Source organism: Protopterus annectens, chromosome 11.part0 (genome assembly GCF_019279795.1).
Source record: "Protopterus annectens isolate FY-2018-M chromosome 11.part0, PAN1.0, whole genome shotgun sequence".
Classification (NCBI taxonomy): Eukaryota; Metazoa; Chordata; order Ceratodontiformes; family Protopteridae; genus Protopterus; species Protopterus annectens.
In genome coordinates, this window is record NC_056745.1 from 1,435,847,329 (window position 1) to 1,435,868,335 (window position 21,007).

Consider the following 21,007-nt stretch of genomic DNA (forward strand, 5'->3'; position numbering starts at 1 on the left):
AAAGAATAAAGGATTTGTGTGATTTTCCAGCATCGTGGGCTTCTCTTTCATCTAAATTTGCTGCCAGTAGAGTCCGTGAACTGCTGTTTTTATTTTATTTAGTTTTCAGTGTTTTTTTCTGTTTATTTTTTAAAGAGTGCCCGGTGCCTGATGGAGGTTATTGTGGTTGGTAAGGCATTCCAAAGTTTGGAAACAGTAAAGGAATAGAGCATTTGACCAGCTGGGAGTTGGGGTTTGTCTACTTTGAGCAGAGTTTTATTTTCTGATCTAAGAGGTCTATTTGGTTGGTACAATGAAACCTGGAAGGAGAGAGATGGGCGTGCTGTGGGTCTGGATATTATTTTATGTGCAGTAGTTAAGTGAAGATAGCTGAGATAGAGTGGCAGTTCTAGCCAGTTTAGTTGTTGCAATGAGGAACAGTAGTGAGTTGAGGATCTAGTATTTGTTGCAAATCTGGCTACCTTATTGTAACATGAGTCAAGTTTACTTTTAACAGATGAGTGGATGTTTGTTAGAATAGGGGCACCATATAACAGGGATGGAAGTAGAAAGGCTGAGGCTAGAGTCTTTTTTGTAGTGCTGTTGAGGTAATAGCAATGCCTATAGAGAGTACCTAGTTTCTGGTATGTTTTTTTATGTTATTGAGTATGTGCAGATCAAATGTGAGGGTTTCATCAATACTGACTCCTAACAGTTTAATGCTTGAGACTATTTCAATGGTGGTATTATTCTGGGAGTGGATACAGAATATGGTCCTATCAAGGGAGTTTTTTTTTTGGGAGTAAATAGGATTAGTTTAGTCTTATTTGGGTTGAGAGCAAAGTAAATCTTCTCTACTAGCTATCCCTTCCTTCCAATAAAGAGTGCAAAACAGTGGCAAGAAATAAAACATAAATTCAAATAAAAACTTATCTTACCAAGCTACTGCACAAACAATCATAAACCAATACAGGATTGTTTAAATAAGCTCTGGATCTGTTTTATGTTCAGATGAATTCACCTGCCTGCCTTCCTCTAACTCCACTTGCAGAGCATGCATATCCACTGTTAGAACATCTGCTTGACTCCAGGATCTGAACCAGTTTCTCTTCCTTCCAAAAAAAGAAAATAAAGTCACTGACAGCAAAATAGAATAGAAATTATAAGTGGCATATTTGTCTATTTGCTGTACCATGTATATGGTTGAAATTTTCTTAACAAATATTGTTATTAAGCCACAATCATTGTCTGACTCCCATAAATTCACAAAAGGTGTGGCTAACAAACTGTGAACTATAAGTCTATTTAATTAGTAAGGTGACAGCTTCTGAAGAAGAATCTTTTGATTTAATGACATCAAGATACTTAGAATATAGTAGCAGAAAAAAAAAACAAACAAGCAATTAAAACAAAACAAACATGAAATACACAGATCAGAAATTATGTGTACAAGGACATTACTTTATGATTTATTTCAGAAACAGTTTCTCTATTTTTCCATACTTTTCCTGTCAAAGTATCATGACATTTCTATAAAAAAGAACTACATGCATATACAAATAAGGCATATTTTTATCAACCACAGGAGAAGTTGTGGATAGTGATTAATAAAGAGTTGAAGGATTTTAATTGGGAAGGGAAGGGGCAAGAGTCAAGTAATAAACGTTAGTCCTCCTAATAGAAAAAAGAGGTTTAGGATTACCTGATTTGAAGGGATATTTTAGAGTTACACATTTAAGGCTCTTATATATAACAGAAACAGAAAGTTACAATTTAATGTGGAAAGGGATGATGATGAAGCAGGAGTAATTCAAGAATTAAAAAAAGAATGGGATTTTGGACACGTATCCTTAAGGAGAATAACAACAACCATACTAAAACAAGGATATAGAGGTCCAAGAAAAGAGAAATGTAGCACTGATCATTGAAATCTCAACACCCAGTGACTGTCTTGTGTACATAAAATACCAGGATCTGCAGGCAGAAATGAGTGCAATGTGGAAGAAAGATACCCAGGCAGTTCCAACAGTAGTAGGAGCAATGGGTCTTATAAAAAAGAATTTGCAATCATATTTAGATATGTTACCAATCCATGTAACCCCATACAAATTGCAGAAGGAGTCATTACTGGGCACATTGCGGGTGCTGTGAAGATCACTTTTGGCTGACATCAAAGATTGAAACAGTACTAATTTCATCAACTTTAATCATACTTTGACTTAGGAATGGGATCCATTCCATTCGTGGTATTAGAATCCCAATATTTGGAGAAATTAAAAAAAAAAAGCATCATAGAAAATGATGAAGTCTACATTACATGGGATCACCCATTACCGACAGCTTAAAAGATAAATGCTAGAAAAAACAGATACAGTGGTTCCTAAAAAGAAGACAAAAGTAGCATTGATCATTGAAATTAACACTACCAGAGACTATGCTGTCTTGCCTACAGAGAGATATAAAGTCATAAAATATCAGAATCTGCAGGCAGAAATGAGAGCAAAGTGGAAGAAAGATACCCAGACAGTTCCAATAGCAGTAGAAGTAATGGGTCTTATAAAACAGAATCTACAATCATATTTAGATATGTTGTCAATACATGTAATGCCATACAAATTGCAGAAGGAGTCATTACTGGACACATTGCGGGTGCTGAAAAGAACACTTCTTGTTAACATCAAAGATTGAAACAATACTAATTTCATGAACTTTAATCATACTTTGACTTAGGAATGGGGTCCATTCCCATCATGGTGTTAGAAATCCAAAAGATTTGGTGCAATTAAGGGAGAGAGCCGATATTATATTCATAAAGTAGCAGAAAGTATACTAAGAACTAAATTAACATGGGAAAGGAGAAATGAAATTCTGCTGACAGGAATGACTGCAATTACAAGTACAGAAAATAGGTAAGAGGGGCTAGAATTTATTCCAGTAAGCTGGCAAATGAACCATGGTATTGGATACAAACAATTAGAGAGAGAAAGGTAACAGAATGGATAGAGGCAAAGAAGACATTTGGAGTGCAGGCTATTAACTGCCTTCCCTGTCTGGGATTGATATCAGAGTATAGTCAACAAGAAAGAGATAGGGGAATCCTAAATGAAAGTCCCGCACTGGCTGAGTTTTTAATTGAATCTAGAACAGAAGCTATTGTTAAAAATAGATAATTAGAAGGGCATACAAAATATTGCACAATGACTATAGGAATCAATCGGAAGAGGTCCAAAAAGACTGAGATAACACATTACATATGCAAGTTATAAACAAACAATGGGATGACATATTTATGGCTTCCAAATATGCAACAAAATCTAGAAGATTTATGAATTTTGCCTGGAAGTGTTTGCATAGATACTTTTATACCCCAGGCAGACTCCAAATAATTTTTCCACATTTAGATGGCAATAATGTACCTGGGAGCATATGTATATGTTATATTGTTATAGTTATAAGTGTCAAAATAAGATTTTATTTATGATCTGCTCATTGGCGTTACACACTATTTTTTAATATATGCACATATATATGTGTTTTTATATGTACTTATTTATGTGTATGTATATATATATCTATATAGCTATATGTATATCTATATATATATATATTTGTTTATATCTCTATACACACACACATACACACACAAACGCACACACACACACACACACACACACACACACACACACACACACACACACACACACACACAAGTCATATATATATATATATATATATATATATATATATATATATAAATATAAGGATTCACTTCAGAAGCTCGAAATATTGAAATATTGAATTTCAGTATTTCGAGCCAGAAAGCCGAATCCTGAGAACAGCGAAAGTTCAGAAGCACGAAATTCAAAACCTTGAATACCAGAGGTGTTGAATTTCATGCTTCTGAACTTTCACTGTGGTTATGTATTCAGGTAAGTGTGTGTGTGTGTGTGTGTGTGTGTGTGTGTGTGTGTGTGTGTGTGTGTGTTAAGGGTTTTGGGTAGGGGCTGTTGTGTGTGTCAGTGTGTTTTGTTGCTGTGATATGTTTGTGTGCGAGGAGAATGTAGCTTGTGTGATGGTGTTTTGTGTGCATTTGTATGTAGTGCGACCTCGGATTGAGAATATTTAAGTAGGGGGGGTGTAGAGAGCTTATGTGTGTGTGTGCGTGTGTGTGTGTGTGTGTGTGTGTGTGTGTGTGTGTGTGTGTGTGTGTGTGTGTGTGTGTGTGTGAGGAGAATGGTGTGTGTCTGTGTGTATGTGTGTGCGTGTGTGTGTGTGTGTGTGTGTGTGTGTGTGTGTGTGTGTGTGTGTGTGTGTGCAGTAGTACCGTGAAATTCAAAATCTCCAGTGTGCGAGATTTTGCATTTCGTGGTTTTGAGTTTTCATAGTTTTGTGGATTCGGCTTTCTGAGCTCGAAATACTGAAATTTGATATTTCAGTATTTCGAGCTTCTGAAGTGAATTCATATATATATATATATATATATATATATATATATATATATATATATTTTTTTTTTTTTGTCTATCAAAATCCAGTGAACTTCATATAAGGTAACAGCAAACAGACTAAAAACAAGCACCTTGTAGGCACAGTTCAAATTCGGAATAGCTGGTGCTTGATGGATAAGTCAAATAGCTCAAATGCAAGTTTTTTAGTGCTTTCATACCACTTTATTTTACTTAAGGAACTTCTTCAGAAATAAATAACAGATTTCACTTTGAATATGTAGATATCCCTCCAAAATACTATCATCCAATCATGATAAATATTGCTTAATTACATCACTTCCTTAAATTTAAAAGTACAATTTAAAAAAAATACAGTATCATGATTAAGCTTGTAAAAACTTTCAATATCATAAAATTCAAGTAGACAGTCCAATAACACTATTAAATTTATATTTAAAACATTAATGTACTGCTTCAATTCACTTTAAATCATCTTACATTTGAGTAAACACTTGACATTCGGGCGACGCAGTGGTGCAGCGGTTAATGCTGTCGCCTCACAGCATAGAGGTTCTCCGGTTTGATTCTAGGCTGGGGTGCCTTCTGTGTGGAGTTTGCTTGTTCTCCCTGTGTTCGTGTGGGTTTCCTCTGGGTACTCCAGTTTCCTCCCACATTCTAAAGACATGCTTCTGGAGCATTTCTCCCCGGGCCTCCACTGAAAACAGGATCTGTGGAACCTAGTCGGACTTTCCTGGTCAACAAATGTTAAATAAAATTAAAATAAAAAAAAAAATTCATGTGCTCACTGAGACCCAGAAAATAGTCTGCTCTTAGAAACACTTCCCCTTGATGTTTAAATATGCATAATGTCTTGAATTTAAACCAGATTAACATTCTGTTCTCAACTGAGGTGAGATGCGATTGGTCAGATCACCATGATAGTCTATGCAGTTTGGGCTAAAACGTGATTATGTCTACACAATCTTAAATGGGTTTCCCTTAATGTGGTGCGACAGCACTGAGCTGATGTGTTATCTTTAACAAGATTCATATATTTCAGTGCAGCTGATATAGAAAATAAGTGAACAAACTACTGTACCCAAAATGTGGTCTCCTGAGTGCCTGATGTCTTGAAACAAGTATGCAGCATGACATTTAAATAACATTTCTACCAGCCTAGGAACTGTTGCTTTTTTGTCCATTTCCTTAAGTCCCAGAAAATATTTGCAAGGAGGCAGTCCCCAGCTTGGCTACCATTTTCTGTTTGCAGGGTATGTCATGATATTTGCTAGGTATATGTACAAATGGTATTTCTGCTGCTTAGATTCTTTTTATTTGGTAGATTGTTAAAACTGCTCCTCTTTGACAGTTACTAGCCCATCCTCAGAATGCCATTCTCTGTGTGACGAGCTCATTAATTAAGACCAAATCATTCAAGAAATTTGTTATATAGATTATTACAGTGACACTCAAGGACTTTATTATCTAAAAAAAACAAGTCTAAACAGTAACCAAGAAAAACCAAGTTGCTAAGAAAAGTGACCCCTTTATGTTTTGCTGTAAGTGACATAAACTTTATGATAACTGAATAGTTCTAAGTTATAGTTCCATAAGAAGATGAAATCCTACTTACCACTAGGAAGAGATCTAAAGTGCTGTTGACAAATAGTTCTGTGTATACTTACTACACTTGTACCACTTTTAGATATCCCATCAGACTAGAAGTTGCAATAAAATGACAAATAATATAAATGACTGCGTAACAGCTTATCAAATACAAACTGCTTGCACTAGCATTATGCTCTGTTAATATTTAATAACATTCTTCAATTCTATGTGTAAGTCACACAGACACAGACACACATGCATACACACCCAAACACATCGATACACACACACACACACACACACACACACACACACACACACACACACACACACACACACACACACACACACACACACACACACACACACACACACACACACATAGACACACGCACACACACACACACACACACACACACACACACACACACACACACACACACACACACACACACACATACACACGCACACACACACACACACACACACACAAGCATACACGCACACACGTACACATACACTCACATGCATACACACACACACAAACGCACACACACTCAAGCGCACACGCACACACATGTACACACGTACACACCTACACACACACACACACACACACACACACACACACACACACACACACACATCCAAGCACCGACACATGCACACACCCAAGCAAAACACACACACACACACACACACACACACACACACACACACACACACACACACACACACACACACTCATACATACACACACACACACACACACACACACACACACACACACACACACACACACACACACACACACACAAAACCAGACTCACAAACACACACGCACACACACACATACACATGCGCTAGAGTATTAGCAATTACAATGAGTATGTTATAGTTTTGTCAAACTTTGTAAGCATTTATTTTCCATTCTACAAATTATAAAATTATAGAGCTCTTTGTGGTACCTTACCATGCAAAAATGGAGCTTATCAGTTAATTTCAAAACATTGTGTAGACAATCATGTATAAAATGTTGAGAATTTTTTTAGAAAAAAAAAAAAACATAATTTTTTTTCTCATCAACAGCCTAGCTGATGCCACCCCATGAGACTGACAGAGATTTCCTTCCTACAATTTCTATTATCTGTGCATCCTGAGGCAAATAGCTCCCATCATGGACAGTATCATAGAAATAAGAACGACTGCTATGCCTGGATAGTGTTTGACAGCTTCCAGAGATTGCTTAGGGAAAAGTGTCTCATAGTTAATAAGTCCAGCTTGCACTCAATTTATAAGTTGCCAGAGTTATAATTATTTCTTTTCACTTGTACCAGATTTCTGCAGCTGATGTTCAGGTAATCTAAGGGCCAGTAATTGAATATTCAAGGTGTACAGTCTATTCATTTGACAAAACATTTGTCAAGGTCTGAGTGACAGCATGCTAAACTAGATTCAGTTTTAAATTTTTTTAGTGTTTATCATTTGGTCTTATTGAATATAACACTTTAGAAAAAAACATTTTATTCTTTGTTGTACCTAGATATTATGTTGTTCTTATATTTTATGTTAAAGAAAAGTTGTATGCTGTATGTAGAATTAGATGAAAAACAGTCAGCCTTGCAATCTTATTTTTTACACTAGTAATCTGAGTAGTAATGCCACAACCATATCAAATTTCTGTCTTCTTAGCTAAAGTGGTTAATAACATTAAAAAGATAATCTGACAAGGTATTAACAAACTATTTGATTGACAAAAATTACTATTGAAGATGTGTGCCTGACTAGTTTATGTTTGTAGTATGTCAGATAACGAAGTATATACATTTCATCCTCTTTCTGTTTGTCAATTAGCACAAATCAGATTTTACAGACTCAGTGGTGCTCACATTGGATTAGATGGCACTGCCTTGCTGTTTACTGGAAATAGTTTTCAGGCCCTCCAAGAATTGCTGCAATAATTTATTTAGTTCTATGAAACTGCTTTTTAAGTGATTGGCATTTACATGCATATATATATAAAATCCAATGGAATGACCTTTGGTTCTAGATAGTTGTCACTGTTGATAATGACACCTGACCCCATGTGCAAAAATGTGAAAAGGGGGTTGTGGATGGATTTACAGATATAATAATGAATGAGCCATGTTTATAAAGCATATTTTATCACGTGAAGACTAAGTCATACTACAGTTCTAAGTCTGACCTAACCATGCCAGGTGACATCATTTATTTAATGTGCAGTTATGACTGCAAGGTAAATGTTACGGATATGTAGATATGAAGGATTCAAAAGCAGCTATGCACAATCTAATACAATAGAAGCTATCTGACACAAGACACACATTTCTGGTAACTTTGTGTTGTACTTACATAGCATAGCATAGCATAGCATAGGCCCATCATGCAGTCTTTTGCAGCAGTTGATACTGACAGTATTGATGGTAATGTATAAATTTATTAACGTGTATCTCTAGAATACTTGATTAAACTGTAGCTGCAAAATGCTAAGACCAAAATGACAACAGAGCAATGTTATGTAATGTAATGCAGAGGTTTACCACATCTTACATGTAAATGAGTGATGTGAAGTAATGCTATCTATATTCATGAAAAGCTGTACATGTACATTACAACTTAGTAATGGACACTACAGGGCTGTTTTGCCATATAATACACTCTTTTACATCTGGGGCTTAAGTAGAATTACTGCTCTCTGCAGAAGTGTCACACGAAGTGTTGCTAAACATTAAGCTGCCTCACATCCATAGGTTCCACATGACCTTTCTCTACTACTCTGTAATCAGGTCATAAATAATGTCCAGCATGTTGTTTGTTTTTATGCACAGTATTATGTACACAAGCCATTTTTTGGGTTGCACTGGTTAATGTTGATTTTAAATGTTCATAAGGATGATCATATTGTGAAGTACATTAAGGATTAGATTTTAAGACTTAATAATATGAATACACTTAATAATAACAATAGTATTATAACAATAATATATTATTAATAATATATTATAAGAATATTAATAATATAAAAATAATAGTAATAAGGATAAGTTTGTGATGTCTTATGCGACAGCAGCTTCTTCAGCTCCTGTTGTTCGCCTTGTGTTCCTGTGTTTTTTTGTAGTTGGTCTCTTTTTCTTGGAGTTGCTGGTAGCCGAGTGTGGAGAAGAGGCAGCCATGGTGATGGTGGATCAGTTGGACTGGTGAACCATTCAGGATTAGCTCAGGTAGCTTGGAGTGGTGGGAACGGCGGGAGTGGTTGGGCTGGTCATGGCTGTTCGGGCCTGTATGTGGAGACAAGTGCCGGACAGAGCAGTTGGTGGAGACCGGGTGTTGGAGGTTGTTGTGCCAGATTCGAGTTGATTGTGAAGTTGGAAACTGGACTGATGCCGGGCAGAGATGAGGTTGGTATTGGAGTACATGGTGGATTGAGATCGTGGAGACTGCGATTGTTGACCTGGACAGGGGTGGATGGTGGACACCTGATTGCCTGCTTGGATGTGTGCTGATCCGGACTTTTGATGTCTGTTTTTGTTGGATCGGTGGAACTGGACTGGGATTTGCCAGTGTGGAGATGGAGCTTTGTTTGGCTGTGTTTATTGCTTATATGGTTATGTGCTTGTGTTTTTGCTTCAGTGGTCTGATGTGTATCAATGAACTTGAAGAAATGTAATTTCATTCAGCTGTGCACTTTATGGTTGCACAACCTGAATGACAATAAAGTTTTTACTTTCTACTTTACATTAATTCAAGAAATGTAATAATCAAGGCATGCATTCCCTTCCTTGTCTGTTTGATCTGCAACCAGTCCTGGCACCTGTTCCTTACCCTCTGTCATGTTGCACTCTTCCTAGTTTTCTGTCAGGTTGAGCTTACCAGCAGGACTGCATCCTACTCTCTGGTCCCTGTCAAGTTGATCTCCTCCCCATAGAACTGCAACATGTCCTGTCCTGTACCTTGTAGTTTGAGCTCACCCAACAGCATTCCCCTGTGATGTCTTGTGCTATATTAACCCACAAACTCTAGTGTTCATTAACCATTTCTGTTGTGTCCCTACACCATTATATGCTCATTGCGATTCTAATCTCCATTACTGGTAGTCATGCCTACTAGCCATTTGCCTATATGGCAACACACTTTGTTATCCAAAATATTCTAATCCACAAAAACGTAAAACTAGTTGTTCAGGAGCAACAGCTCTAGATATTGGTATACAAATTACTAAAATAGGCCATTGTCACAGCTTTGTATGTAATATCCGTGTCAAAGATTATTATACATTCTTATTAAAAATAAATTAGAAGTAGCCTTGTTACTGCTGTCATTGATTTTAAGCTGTTTTGTAGAAAACAGAATCTAAAAATATTTTTTTCATTTTTTTATTTATTTATTGACATTTGATTACTAGGAAATTCCGACCAGGTAGATTCCAAATTTTCAGTGGATGCCTGGGGAGAAAAGTTCCAAATTATTAGAAAATATTTTAAGAACAAAAATTTTACAATCTTCAAAACTAAAAAAAATCTGCAGTTTAAATAAATTTAACAAATTTGACATAATATAAAAATATTTGTTAAGAAATGATACAAGGTATATCACAATCATTTAATACTTACAGAAATTGTAGACAGTTTGTAGAGAAATTAAAGGTAAGTTAGTCTAATACAAATAGGAATTGCAATATGAAGTGAGGGAAAAAACAGGCGTATGGTATATTTATAGAGAAAGTCGTGGAAGAGAATTAGATAGCAGTAAGGAAGTAAGTGAAGAGGGGAAAGTAAGGAGGTATAAGGAATGAAAAGATGCTTGTTCACATTTAGGGATATAGTTCTTCCTGGTTTTGAGAAGAACGGAGACAGATTTTAGCCAGGAAATTTTTCAGAGTGGGTTTTAAAGATGGGAGGGAAGGTATAGACCTGATGGATACAGGTAAGGAGTTCCAGGTATTAGTAACCTTGTACGAGTACAGATAATGCCCAGCAGATTTGCTAGGTTTGTAAAGAGACAGCAGTTTTTCATCAGTGGATCACAATGACCAACTTGGAAAATAGTTGTGTAGAATCTTTTGTGAGTGTTGGACAGGCTGATGGATGCTGGATAATTGCATTGGTGGTAAGAAGTTGTGTATATGTTAGTCGATGTGGCAGTTCTAACCAATTTAGACTTTTCAGTGTTAAACAGTGGTGGGTTCTGAAAGGAGTATGTGCTACAAATTTAACAACTTTGTTATAGCATTGTTCAAGTTTTAATTTTTGTGAAGCTTGGAGGTTGGTAAGGATGGGGGCACCATAAAGAAGACTGGGGAGGAGATATGTAGTGGCAAGTGTAGTTTGACTTGAATCAGTGAGAAAGTTTTGGGCTCTGTAAAGTAGCCCTATTTTTTATGAGTTTTTTTATGCAATTTTGTATATTTATTTATTTAACATTTGCTGACCAGAAAAGCCCAACTAGGACAGAGTCTATTTTCAGTAGAGGCCCAGGGAGAAACTCTCCAGATGCATATCTTTGGAACGTGGGAGGAGACCAGAATAGCCAGAGGAAACCCACTTGAATGCAGGGAAGACATTCAGACTCCACACAGAAGACACCTCAGCCAAGAACTGAACTCCAGAACCTTTTGCTGTCAGGCAACAATGTTAACTGGTGCACACTGAGTTGCCCTTCAGTTCGAATGTAAGAGATATGAGAGGGAAAAGTGAAACAGACAACTGGGTTAAGGCAATGAACTAGTAACAGAACAGCAGGCAATGAACAATAATACCAAATGAAGAAAAGCTAGAACCCTTTGCACTCCACTTCACCCTTCTATCTGGACATATGAAGAAAAATGTGAGGATGATATACGCATACTTCTTGCTAACCCTTGCAAGAGTAAATTTTGTAACCTCACACAAGAACTGCCAGCTCTAAAATTGTTCAATGAAGATAAGACAAGACAGATAATGAAGGCAGACAAGAGGTGTGGTATCTTTATCACACCACTGAAATATACAATCAAAAAATTGAAGAGATGCTAAGGAATCACAATTTCTACAAGACGGCATATACTGAACAAGTCGCAAAACCTTACAAGGTCATTGACATCAAACTGGCTAAGCTTAACTCAAAGGAGCTTCTTGATGTTTTATTCAGCTTTCTGACAGTCTCTCACACTAGGATACTGCAGTTTTTGGCATCTCAAAATCTCACAAATATGTGAATAAACCTCCCTCCATATCACCCTGTGGTAGCAGGAGGTGGTTCAGCTACTGAGCCTTTATCTATTTATAAGGAATTTAATATTAAAGAACTTGCTAGGAATACTTCCTCTTTCATTTTGGATTCACTCAATATCTTGAAAAAAATCAAAGAAAGAAATAAAAATACATCTGGAGATAATAGTAGTCATGGTTGATGTGGAAGCCTTATATACTGTTCTTCCCTTTTTAATTTCTACAAAACTTTTGGGTTTCTAATACTATAATGGGAATGTACCCCATTCCTAAGTCAATGTACAATTAAAGTTCATGAACTTAGTATTGTTTTAATCTTTGATGTCAGCCAAAAGTGCTCTTTGCAGCACTCGCAATGTGCCCAGTAATGACTCCCTATGCAATTCGTATGGGGTTACATAGATTGGTAACATACCTAAATATGACTGTAGATTCTTTTTTATAAGACCTGTTGCTCCAACTACTATTGGAACTGTCTGAGTATCTTTCTTCCACATTGTTGTCATTTCTGCCTGCAGATCCTGATATTTTATGACTTTGTGTCTCTCTGTATCCAGTTTTATAGCATCTATCTTTTGAACTGTTGGTAATGGGTGATCTCATGTGATATAAACTTTATCATTTTCTACAATGCTCTATGGCTCATGTTTCCAGTGTTTTTTCAGCCACTTCAGTACCATAATGTTTGCACAATCCCCAGTGCAACAATCTTGCCACATTCCCCATAATTACTACATTGATGCTGTGAAGGATTACATGACCAACACCAGCCATATAGCAATTAAAGCTATTGGGGATATACTGGATATCATACTCATCAATGACTATGGTCACTTCAATCAAAATGGTACAAACAAACAAGGAGGCTAGCTAAGAGAGCTGCTATGGCCCCCAGGCTAGCCAATATAGCTATACCAAATAGGAAAAGTACACCATCTTTTGCTCAGACTTTTATCAATACATGGATTCTTACAATTGTCTTATTGATGACATCTTCATCAAATGGAAAAGCTTCCTGGACAAGCTGCACAACTTCTTCTTCTGAATTGAAAACACCACGAACTTTTTGCACGTGACTGACCACTATAGTTATGATAAGGTGGAATTCCTGGAGATCACAATCTATAAGGACAGAAACAAGGAGAAGCTTAAGAATAATCCGTAAAGAAAACCTACATGAGTGAATCAACTTCTAAATGCTAATGGAATGCACCCCAAAAGCACTAATTAAAATAGCATCAAGTCACTGGGAATGAGACTAGACAGAGTCTCTGGAAAGATGGAAAGATGGAAAGATTTCTCACCAATCTAGGTCTAGATTTTCCAGAAAGATGATACAATGAGAAATTGGTGGCCAGCATACTGGGACCCATAAATCTCCTCAAATAAAATAATGATCCAGCTCTGCTGAACCCCCCTCAAAGGAAACCATCACATGCCATACAACCAAGTATTAATTAAGGACATAACAAACATAAAAGAATGTATGATCCTAAAACATTCCAAGGATTCTCAGATAATAAAAAGAAAAACAGTAGAAAATGGGGGCATCATTAGGGGGAACCAATTTATCAGTCAAGTTCTGGACCCTCAACCATTCTTCATTTATCAAAAAGGGAGACATATTAGAAGCTGAGTGAAAATGAAAATGAAACGAATGCATCCATAGGTAGGAACCTTGCCTTGCAAATCCCCAGACTGCAGATGCTGTGCATTTATGGGCCACAACAAGTGTTTTATATGTCTAAACTCGAAAAAGAAATAGGTATGTACTGACAGATACAACTACAATAGTAACTTTGTGGTATACTGGGGAAGCTACGCAAAATACAAGACATTTTACATAAAAAAAAAACAATTAACCCTCTCAAAATAAGAGTAACGAAACACCTTTCAGACATCAAGCTTAAAGACTTCAATAACCCACTATGCAGAAATGCTGAGGTCTGCGGAACTAAGAAAAATGTGTTTCTCATGTCATTGACAGACTCAAACTGAACGCATTACAAGGCATCCTGAATGCAAAGCTAGAGAAAAGAAGAACTCAAATTGTAGATTTAACCTAAAGCTTGTTAGAAGCACAGACTTAAATTGACATGCCTAATATTAACAGCATACTTGAGTTAAAAAAAACATGGAATTTTACTAAAACACAATAATACAAGTGTTTTTTTTTTGTTATAGCTACAGTATTGCATGCCTATGCTTGAGTTTAATTACCATTTTTCTATCTTTTGTACTAGATGGTTAATTGCTTTTTATTTTATTTTCATATGAAGCTTAAGTTAGATATGTCATTGTTACTTTTACTTCTATTGCAGCTCTTCTGTTTATGATGAATATCTGTGAATTAATTTAATGTCTAGTTGAATTTTTATAATTTTGATTTGTCTGATAAATAGTATACACTGGTACTTGCAAGCCCTTCACTTTATTAACAGAAACAGGTGAAAGCATTTTAAAATAATAATTGTGTAATGAGCACAATCTTAGACACATATTTACTTAACACAACCATATATACATTCACTAATTTTATGTAGATATATGCATGTGTCTAAATATGTATATGTGTATTAATCAATCTGTCCATATACTATATGTATATATAGATTAGATAAAGATATAGATGTGTGTTTGTGTGTACCTACACATATATATATATATATATATATATATATATATATATATATATATATATATATATATATATATATTTGAATGTATGGCTTACTATTAAAATGTAGAATTGAGGTTCAGCGAGTACGAGAATGCCGAATGTGAGTTGGCGGATTCCTGTATTGCTGAAAATCTATAAGTGGGTTATACAGAGAATGCCACTGTGCATTTATTTATTTATTTACATTTGTTGACCGGGAGTGTCCGACTGGACATAGGTCCATTTTCAGCGGAGGCCTGGGGAGAAAAGCTCCACAGTTAAAATATACAGACAGTAGTTACATTGGCTTTACATAGCAATTAACAATTTGATCAACATAGCAATTAAAAATTACAAACATAGTTACAGATGAAGAACATAGTACATCAGTAGACAACTAGAATCTTTATCATCTGTGGAGTAGATAACAGACATTAACAATTGTTACAATAAGAAGTTCCTGCTGTATAATAAGTAGTTAGGCTTATGAGCATCTGGGCTTGCTATAATTAAGGCAGTTAGTGAGGTGGGAATAAAGGTAGTGGGTGGATGGGGTGGGTGATATTATAGGGGGAGTTGCAAGGGCATAGCCAGCATGCTTTTAGGTGCACTTTTAGTAAAGTTTTGAAGTGGGTGCATGATGGTATAGAGGTAATTGTGGGTGGGAGGGAGTTCTTAGTGGTCTGGTGGTGCGAAAGGGTTGGAGTAGATTCTGGAGGGATGGGACTTTTAGTGGATGGTTTACTAGTTTGTGAGTGCGAGTTGATACCATTGAAAGAGGTGAGGGAGTTCAAGCCAGCCCATTTCAGCAAGTGAGAGACACTGGTGACTACGGTAGGATGCCCCTGTGGTGAATTTGGCAATTTTGTTGTAGCTGGTGTCGAGCTTGTTTAGATTGCATTGCCTTAGGTTGGTATATATTGGAGAGGCATAAAGTAGGGTGGAGATAAGGTGGGAATTTGCTACTGAAATCTTTGCTGCTTTGGTGAGAAGTTGCTTATTTCTGTATAATGCGCCTAGTTTTTGTGGACTTTTTTATGGTCATGAATATTTTATTGTCTGTTTCCACTCCTAGCAATTTGGTGTATTCTGTTGGGTGTATAGTGGTGTTGTCTTTTGCTGTGATGTTAAAGTGAGAGTTATTTTGAGTATGTTCGGTTGGTTGAACGATGAGTAGTCTAGTTTTGTTTGGGTTGAGTATTAATTGGGCATCGGATAACCAAGTTTCAAAAGAGGAAAAGGCTTCCTGTGTGATTTTTTGCAGTTTGGGTAAGGACAGGGCTGAACAGATGATGGTTGAGTCATCTGCGTATTGTATGAGTGTGCCACGTTTGGTAGCAGAGGCTAGATTATTGGTGAAAATAGTGAAGAGTTGGGGTCCAAGGATGGATCCTTGGGGAACCCCTATGGAGACAGGTAGTTGGGGAGATATGTCATACTGCCATACAATGGATTGTTGGTGGTCAGACAGGTAACTCTGAAACCAGTTGGTGACTGATTGAGAGAAGGATAGGTTATTGAGGAGAGAGATGAGTTGTTTGTGTGGGACCATGTCGAATGCTTTAGATAGGTCTAGGAAAGTAGCAGAGGAGAGATAGCCATTGTTTTTAAGCTGAAGGATAGTGTTAGTAAAGGAGAGTAAGGCAGTGGTGGTGCTATGGTTTGGTCCGAAACCATGCTGCGTATTGGAAATGAGGTTGTTAGTAAGGAGGGAGTCTGAGACCTGAGAGTGAATGCATCTCTCTAGTATTTTGGAGAGTGGAGAGAGAATATCTATGTGGCAGTAATTGGTAAGTTCTGTGAAGGGGCCTACTTTCTGACAGAGATCAGATAATCAAGATGGATACTGGGTAGGCTAGAGCATCAGCTGTGATTTGTAGGTATTCACTTGGGAGGTTGTCTGCTGCTAATTTGGTGGGCTTCAGTTTAGTTAAGAATTTTTTTATGTTGGAGGTAGGAACAGGATAAAAAGCAAAGACAGTGGGGAGATTACTAGTTGAAGGTGTGGTTTGGGAGGGGAGGAGGGTCCCCATAAAAACTTGAGGTCACTGTACAGTGCAGAATGGGAAATGTTCCATTTTTATCACTGTAGCATGATCTCAGAGTTGGAATAAATAATTAGCAGGGGGTGTGGGGGGCAGCCCCCCAGCAAAAACTTGTATTGCAGAGATGTGCAGTACCAAATTTCTTGCATTCGTGTTGTTGGAAATCTGGCACGTAAGTGGCTGCAGGTATAAAAACATATTTTCTGTCGAAAATACTGAGTTTGTTATCTTCTGTATTTTCATTCGGCAATGTCACTTAATTAATATGCAGCACGTCGACATTATGGGTCGGTATGTTAACCAAGTTACATTGTGACATTTGTGTATATATATATATATATATATATATATATATATATATATATATATATATATATATATATATATATATATATATATATATATATATATGGATCTATATGACATGCTCGACAGTTCAAATTATCGACAGTTTATTTGGTCGACAGTTCATTTGATCGACAAGCATTTTAGGCACAGCCCCCAATGTGGGGGGCTGTGCCCCCCATCCCCCCCTAACTATATATATCAACTCCAGGGTTGCACAACATTGGGGAAGGGGGCAAATCTGCTTGTCGACCAACTAAGTGTCGATCATATGAACTGTCGACCATGTCAGGTAGACCCATATATATATATATATATATATATATATATATATATATATATATATATATATATATATATCTGGTGCATGTCTATATATATCTATAGCTATCTATATATGTGTGTGTGTGTGTGTGTGTGTGTGTGTGTGTGTGTGTGTGTGTGTGTGTGTGTGTCTGTGTTTGTAGATGGATGGATATAAATAGTACATATTTTTGGTTTGACATGACTCTCTCCTTATGTGTGACCCATCTCTGACCCTTCCCGTCCCCAATGACTTATTAGCCTGGGAATCTTCACACTTGTTTTTTCTTTTAGCTTGTCTTAATACTAACACTGCAGCCATGTTTCTCTCCTGTCTCTTTGAGACTTCCTAAACTCACACAGAATTGCTAAATCTAAATTGCACCTCTACCCTTAGGAGCAGACTTCTGCTAGCCATCACTCTTCTCCCGTCTCCCATAGTCTGATTGACATCTGTTTCATTATATGCTATATTCATTTAATATAAATGCTGGTCATGCTGCCTGCACTGTTATTTAACATTATACCTAACACACTCATCAACAGGCAGTGACTTTGTACTTACGTAGGTAAGGAGTTAACAGTACCAGTCACAATATGCAAATCGTGAATGTACCACTGTTCCAGTCACTGTCATTGAATGTGATGTGTTTAAGTGCTCTTGGAGTAAAGCCTTTCTTGTAATTTACATGACTATTTATATAGAAAATAGAAAAGTATATCTTACTTGTTATTGTTATGCATAATTTAGATTTGACAAAGCTCTGACAAGGGCAAAAACTACTCTCATTCTAACTTAAAAAACATGATTTAAGCAAGCAACTCCAGCTTGAATCTTTTTTCCCTTATTTTTAATAAGACTGCAAAATGATCTTTGACACATATCTTAAATAAGAAGCTGTGATGTCTCATTTTAGTAATCTGTATGGAAATATCTAAAGCAATCATTCCTGTACAACTATTCTCCCATTTTTGTTGATTTGTTCATCCTTAAGAAAAGTTTGTACAATTAAGGCTGGAAAACTGCATTTGCTCGGTACCAGGTTACATTGTCTTATCCATTATATTCTGATTCCTAAGCTACTAGCCATAGTGTGTTTCACTCATGTAGACAGGATAAAATAGATGAGCTTTTGTGGGTTCTGTTCAAGCAGCTTTATTATGTACAAACACATCAGGATTAAGGCTTAATAACTTTAACTTGGGTAAACTTATAAACAAACTAGCTATTACACTCATACATGCTCACTCTCTGGCTGCATTCACAAAATGGCACTGAAGCTTGTACATGCTTGCTATTTATATGCGCGTGCCAACCATGAAATGCTTCTTAAAGGTACAACATACACACACTATTCTACAATGTGGTCTCTAGAAATATGGTGACTGGGCTTTTTATTACACTAAAATGGGCCACGTAGTACAGTAATTATGCTAATATGGTGATTAATCATGGTCATCTCTGAAATGCATCTATAATTAGATGCATCAGCCACACTTGCTGCTGCCATGCTTATAACTGTCCAGTCCTGAGCTATAAGATCTTCTGCACTATGCATGACTGTGTTGACACCTGGTCACAATGGTGTTTATTTTTATCATGTTTCATTGTTGCTTGATGATGCATGCATGACCACTGCGAAGATTGTGCTGACGTAGCATACTTCTCAACCTCTCAGTGCAACAAATCTGGATAAAGTCAGAAAGAAAGTGGGGACAAAGGCTCAAAGATAGGGACATAATTTAAATATTATTCCTAAAAGCGTAGAAAGTTGCTAGAATAACAGGTTTTGCAATATTATGTATTTTCTGAAGGATATAAACCCTAAAACTCAAATGTCTGTCATTATTTAGTGACGTCAGTCTTCAATGGTTTGCAAAAAAAATCACAAATTTTATGAAGAACAGACCAAATATATGAGGCAAAAATCTGGACATTCTGCAAAAATCTGTAGACCTGAGAGGTATGACACCTGGTCACACTGGGGTTTATTTGTACCATGTGTCCTTGTTGCTTGATAGTGCATGCATGTGATGTCCAATACTTGTGGCCATGCTCACCAGGCTACAGTTTTTCTTCTCACTCTAACCTGTAGGGTTAACAAAGTATTTTCAAGCATTGAATGAATGCAGGAAATAACCAGCCCCCTGACTTGTAACCATGCCTGCTACAGCTGCAGCTGTTATAGTTATTCACAAGTCAGGTAATAATGAAAGTTCTGCATTTACCTGCTGTGGTGGCAGGAAGTAAAGCAAACTGCCTGATCAAATGAAAACATTTCTCATTGCTTTAAGCAGATGCTTTTTGACTATAATTACAGACAATCTTTGTTCTTCACTGCATCAAATACACACAATTCAACACACTCCAAGCTTGCCTTAAGTAAGCTCATCAATTTCTTCTGCACCAGTAAAGCAGAAAGAGAAATGTCCCAACAGGTGAAGGGAAGCGCCTTCAGCAAAAGAAGACATTAGAATAAGCAGCCTCAACAGCAACATTACGAAGGTCATGCCTGGATTTCACAAAGCATCCACTTTTCTATAGTGAAACGCAGTGCTATTCTTGATAGTTGTTCCGCAAACTGCACCACCTGATACAGCAGGAAAAAGTGACATTCTTACCATTTGATATCCAATAGGCAACTACGCATGGCAGGACATCAAATACAGCCTTGCCCCTCCATAGAAGGAGTGTCGTTGCATGCCTTGCAATACCTGATAATGTTAGCACATCATCACGTTACTAGACCATTGAGCCACTGGGGTAACATTCATTTGTCATGCCAGAAGTGTAGAATTTGGGAGCCTAGGTAATATAAAGGCAGAGGATGTCTTCCCTTGTAACTATAAATAGAAACAAATATAACAATTTCATACGGTCAAGAGATACCTGTTCCTGTCTGGTGTCAGAGTAAATCTATGCCATTTAGCTTATTGTCCTTTTTCTGTGCTAATCTGTTTTGCATCATGTGCAGTGGATCATAAATCCTTTGTGCTTTATTGTTCAATGGCACAGAGAAAGCATAACACAGGCCATTAGCCATAATGCTGCTGTTGAGGCTGGGTACCCTAATGATGTTTTACAAACTGCAAAGTAGACTCACCATTCCTTAATGATGTTTTACAAACTGCAAAGTCGACTCACCATTCCTTACCAGTACATAGTACTGCATAATGAATTTGCTCATTACTGTGTCTTGTAATAAATAAGTAATTAATAATGAATAAAAATATGTAAATAAATAACACTTATAAAACCTTGTCACACATACTATTGGGTTTTAGCTACCTTGCATGATTAGGTATTCCTAGATACTCTGAAAACATTTGATGCAATGTGGCATGTCTTTCCTACTTAGGATGTATAAAAAGAAACCCACCCGTCATTTCTAG